Raw genomic sequence first — 5,815 nt, 5'->3', positions numbered from 1 at the left:
GTGCTAACCACTGTGCCAATGTGCCGCCGAATTCTTCTGGAGGCTATAATGTATTGTGATGCATCGTCAGATTATCGACTTCTTGTTGATTAAAGTTCGCCTGTAACACTTTTATCTTCCTCTTCATTGTCCCTGCATTCTCTAGATTCCTATTCAATTTACTCCTGTGGAACTTGTCATGATCCCACTTGCTGTTATTTAGTGAAGCCTCACTTTATTTACGATTTCAAATAATTCTCATGTTCCCCATCGTTTTGCATCCCTTGATTCCAGTTTTTATTTGTTTTACTAACAATTCATTTACTAAACCTCCTACCACTTTGTTTCTTAATTGAAAATAACTTTTCTCACGGAAGCCAGTTGACAGATTCATGTTTAACACAAATGGTACAATTTCATGACGTCCATTATTACATAATACATTTCACGATTCCATTACTAATCCATGCACTTGTTAAAAGTGAATGAGACATTTCATTCCTTTTGGTGCCGTGTCAGTTCTTGGTTTCATGGTTAAGTTAAAATTCTGCAGGAAGGTCACACCACCCATCCCTCCCCCATTATCACTGTGCAGGTCCCCTTTCCAATTCCCACCTGGCGCTGTCACATCCACGTTTAATTTAGTGTTTGTGAAATGGCTATCCCTTCCCATATAATCCGTGGGAACATAGAAAAAAAAACAAAGAAAATTACAGCATAGGAACAGGCCCTTCGGCCCTCCAAGCCTGCGCCGATCCAGATCCTCTGTCTTAACATGTCGCTTATTTACTATGGGTCTGTATCTCTTTGCTTCCTGCCCATTCATGTATCTGTCTAGATACATCTTAAAAGATGCTATCGTGCCCGCGTCAACCACCTCCGCTGGCAACGCGTTCCAGGCACCCACCACCCTCTGCGTAAAGAACTTTCCACGCATATCCCACCTAAACTTTTCCCCTCTCACTTTGAACTCGTGACCCCTAGTAATTGAATCCCCCACTCTGGGAAAAAGCTTCTTGCTATCCACCCTGTCTATACCCCTCATGATTTTGTACACCTCAATCAGGTCCCCCCCTCAACCTCCGTCTTTCTGATGAAAATAATAATAATCTGCTCAACCTCTCTTCATAGCTGGCGCCCTCCATACCAGGCAACATCCTGGTGAACCTCCTCTGCACCCTCTCCAAAGCATCTACATCCTTTTGGTACTGTGGCGACCAGAACTGCACGCAGTATTCCAAATGTGGCCGAACCAAAGTCTTATACAACTGTAACATGACCTGCCAACCCTTGTACTCAATACCCCGTCCTTTGAAGGAAAGCATGCCGTATGCCTTCTTGAGCACTCTATTGACCTGCGTTGCCACCTTCAGGGAACAATGGACCTGAACACCCAAATCTCTCTGCACATCAATTTTCCACAGGACTTTTCCATTTACTGTATAATTCACTCTTGAATTGGATCTTCCAAAATGCATCACCTCGCATTTGCCCTGATTGATCTCCATCTGCCATTTTTATGCCCAACTCTCCAATCTATCTGTATTCTGCTGTATTCGCTGACAGTCCCCTTCACTACCTGATACTCCACCAATCTTAGTGTCGTCTGAAAGCTTGCTAATCAGATCACCTATACTTTCCTCCAAATCATTCATGTATATCACAAACAACCGTGGTCCCAGCACGGATCCCTGTGGAACACCACTGGTCACGCGTCTCCATTTTGAGAAACTCCCTTCCACTGCTACTCTCTGTCTCCTGTTGCCCAGCCAGTTCTTTATCCATCTAGCTAGCACGCCCTGGACACCATGCGACTTCACTTTCTCCCGCAGCCTACCATGGGGAACCTTATCAAAAGCCTTACAGAAGTCCATGTATATGACATCTACAGCCCTTCCCTCATCAATCAACTTTGTCACTTCCTCAAAGAATTCTATTAAGTTGGTAAGACATGACCTTCCCTGCACAAAACCATGTTGCCTGTCACTGATAAGCCCATTTTCTTCCAAATGGGAGTAGATCCTATCCCTCAGTATCTTCTCCAGCAGCTTTCCTACCACTGACGTCAGGCTCACCGGTCTATAATTACCTGGATTTTCCGTTTTACCCTTCCTAAACAAGGGGACTGCATTAGCAATTCTCCAGTCCTCCGGGACCTCACCCGTGTTTAAGGATGCAGCAAAGATATCTGTTAAGGCCCCAGCTATTTCCCCTCTCGCTTCCCTCAGTAACCTGGGATAGATCCCATCCGAACCTGGGGACGTGTCCACCTTAATGCCTTTTAGAATACCAAACACTTCCTCCCTCCTTATGCCGACTTGACCTAGAGTAATCAAACATCTGTCCCTCACCTCAACATCCGTCATGTCCCTCTCCTCGGTGAATACCGATGCAAAGTACTCATTTAGAATCTCACCCATTTTCCCTGACACCACGCATAACTTTCCTCCTTTGTCCTTGAGTGGGATAATCCTTTCTCTAGTTACCCTCTTGCTCCTTATATATGAATAAAAGGCTTTGGGATTTTCCTTAAGCCTGTTTGCTAAAGATATTTCATGATCCCTTTTCTCTCTCTTAATTCCTCGTTTAAGATTAGTCCAACTTTCCCGATATTCTTCCAACGCTTCGTCTTCCTTCAGCCTCCTAGATCTTATGTATGCTTCCTTTTTCCTCTCAGCCAGACTCACAATTTCACCTGTCATCCATGGTTCCCTAATCTTGCCATTTCTATCCCCCATTTTCACAGGAACATGTTCCTCCTGCACGCTCATCAACCTCTCTTTAAAAGCCTCCCACATATCAGAAGTGGATTTACCTTCAGACAGCTGCTCCCAATCTGCTTTCCCCTGCTCCTGCCGAATTTTGGTATAGTTGGCCTTCCCCCAATTTAGCACTCTTCCTTTGGGACCACTCTCGTCTTTGTCCATGAGTATTCTAAAACTTACGGAATTGTGATCCATATTCCCAAAGTAGTCCCCTACTGAAACTTCAACCACCTGGCCGGGCTCATTCCCCAACACCAGGTCCAGTATGACCCCTTCCCGAGTTGGACTATTTACATACTGCTCTAGATAACCCTCCTGGATGCTCCTTACAAATTCTGCTCCATCTGGACCTCTAACACGAAGTGAATCCCAGTCAATGTTGGGAAAATTAAAATCTCCTATCACCACCACCCTGTTGCTCCTAATTATTTCCATAATCTGTTTACATATCAGTACCTCTATCTCACGCTCTCTGTTGGGAGGCCTGTAGTACAGCCCCAACATTGTTACCGCACCCTTCCTATTTCTGAGTTCTGCCCATACTGCGTCACTGCTCGAGTCGTCCATCGTGCACTCCTTCAGCACAGCTGTGATATCCTCTTTGACCAGTAGTGCAACTCCTCCACCCCTTTTACCTCCCTCTCTATCCCGCCGGAAGCATCGATATCCTGGGATATTTAGTTGCCAATCATGCCCTTCCCTCAATCAAGTCTCAGTAATAGCAATGACATCATACTCACAGGTACTAATCCAGGCCCAAAGTTCATCTGCCTTACCTACTACACTTCTTGCATTAAAACAAATGCACCTCAGACCACCAGTCCCTTTGCGTTCATCATCTGCTCCCTGTCTGCTCCTTTCCTTAGTCACGCCTGCTTCATTATCTAGTTCCTTACAGGCTTTAGTTACTACCTCCTTACTGTCCACTGACCACCTCATTTGGTTCCCAGCCCCGTGCCACATTAGTTTAAACCCTCCCCACCAGCGTTCGTAAAAGCACCCCCAAGGACATTGGTTCCAGTCCGGCCCAGGTGTAGACCGTCCAATTTGTAATAGTCCCACCTCCCCCAGAACCGGTCCCAACGTCCCAAAAATCTGAACCACTCCCTCCTGCACCATCTCTCAAGCCACGCATTGATCCTGACTATTCTTTCATTTCTACTCTGACTATCACGTGGCACTGGTAGCAATCCTGAGATTCCTACCTCTGAGGTCCTACTTTTTAACTTGGCTCCTAACTCCCTAAATTTTGCTTGTAGGACCTCATCCCGTTTTTTACCTATATCATTGGTGCCTATGTACACAACGACAACTGGCTGTTCACCCTCCCCCTTCAGAACGTTCTGCAGCCGATCTGAGACATCCCTGACCCGTGCAGCTGGGAGGCAACGTACGATTCTTGAGTCTGGTTTTCGACCACAGAACCGCCTATCTGCTCCCCTTACAATCAAATCCCCAATCACTATAGCCCCTCACTCTTTTTCCCGCCCTTCCGAACAGCAGAGCCAGCCGCAGTGCCATGAACCTGGCGACTGCTGCCTTCCCCGAGTGAGCCATCTCCCTCAACGGTATACCTGTTTTGGAGGGAGATGACCGCAGGGGACACCTGCGCTGCCTTCCTGCTCTTTCTCTGCCTTTTGGTCACCCATTGACTTTCACCCTCAGCAATCATAATCTGCGGTGTGACCAATTCGCTAAACGTGCTATCCACGACCTCCTGAGCATCGCGGATGCTCCAAAGTGAGTCCATTCGCAGCTCCAGAGCCGTCATGCGGTCTAACAAGAGCTGCAGCTGGACACACCTACAGCACGTGAAGGAGTCAGGGACATCAGCCGTGTTCCTGAGCTCCCACCTTGAGCAAGAGGAGCATAACACGGGTCTGAGATCGCCTGCCATTTTCAATCTTACGCTTAAGTTAATCTTAACTTAGATAACCGAAAAAGGAACGAAAAGTTTTCACCAACCACAGGAAAAAAATAGAAAAAGCCTTACCTTATCTGCACACCACCGAGTCCTTTTTTTTTGGTTACAGGAGGAGGGCTGGTGGGAGACTCTACACGTGTAGTGTCTGGGGTTCAGACGCTGCCCAAATATATGGTAAAAGCAAAATACTGCGGATGCTGGATGCTCTCATCTACTGATTAGGCACACTACAGCCCGCCGGACTGAACATTGAGTTGAATAACTTCAGAGCATGACAGCCCCGCATTTTACTTTCATTTTTAGTTATTTTTTCTTCCTTTTTTTACATTCCTTTTTACATTTTTTACAATCTTTTTTTGCATTTATTTCATTTCATCTCAGTTTGTTCAGTTTGCTTACCCACTGTTTTTTTCAGGTCGTTTTTCTTCAGGTTTGCACTTGCTGCTGTTCAATATTCAGTGTATTCACACCTAATCTGCACTAATGGTTTCTCTTTCAACGCACCATTAACATATTGTTTGCCTTTGCTCCGTGACCTTTTGGTCAGCTATGTGGCCTGGTCCATTCTGCACCTTCTCCTTTATTATCTCTTGCCCCACCCCCACCTCACTAGTTTATAATCTGTGACTTTTCTAATATTTGTCAGTTCTGAAGAAGGGTCACTGACCCGAAATGTTAACTCTGCTTCTCTTTCCACAGATGCTGCCAAACCTGCTGAGTGATTCCAGCATTTCTTGTTTTGACCCAAATATATAGGACTTACTTACCCAGCTGCCACCTCGCGCTCCCTGTCGCCGCTGCAAAAAAAAACCGTCAAAACAACAAGGTAAGATTATATAAGTTGTAAGCTCACTTACCCAGCTGCCACCTCGCTCTCCCCAGTCTCGTTCTTCTCCAGCAGATGGAATTCCCAATTTTACAAGGGGACCTGACTAATACTTTTTTTTTCTCCAAAACCAGTTCACTGTCTGATTTGTCTGAGTGATATTTTCACAAATACGTTCCAACTGCACTCCAAATCCTTCACCACCTCTTCCACATTATTACCTTACTTTCCATTGTAACTATGGTGTTTCCCTTTTATTTCACCCTCTCGTCCTTTTAATGCTGTTGCACAACCTGGTGCATGCCATGAGCCCCTATTTTC

This window comes from Heterodontus francisci, unplaced genomic scaffold, assembly GCF_036365525.1.
Source record: "Heterodontus francisci isolate sHetFra1 unplaced genomic scaffold, sHetFra1.hap1 HAP1_SCAFFOLD_214, whole genome shotgun sequence".
NCBI lineage: Eukaryota > Metazoa > Chordata > Chondrichthyes > Heterodontiformes > Heterodontidae > Heterodontus > Heterodontus francisci.
The sequence above is the reverse complement of the archived record's forward strand: the minus strand, read 5'-3'. Positions refer to the sequence as shown.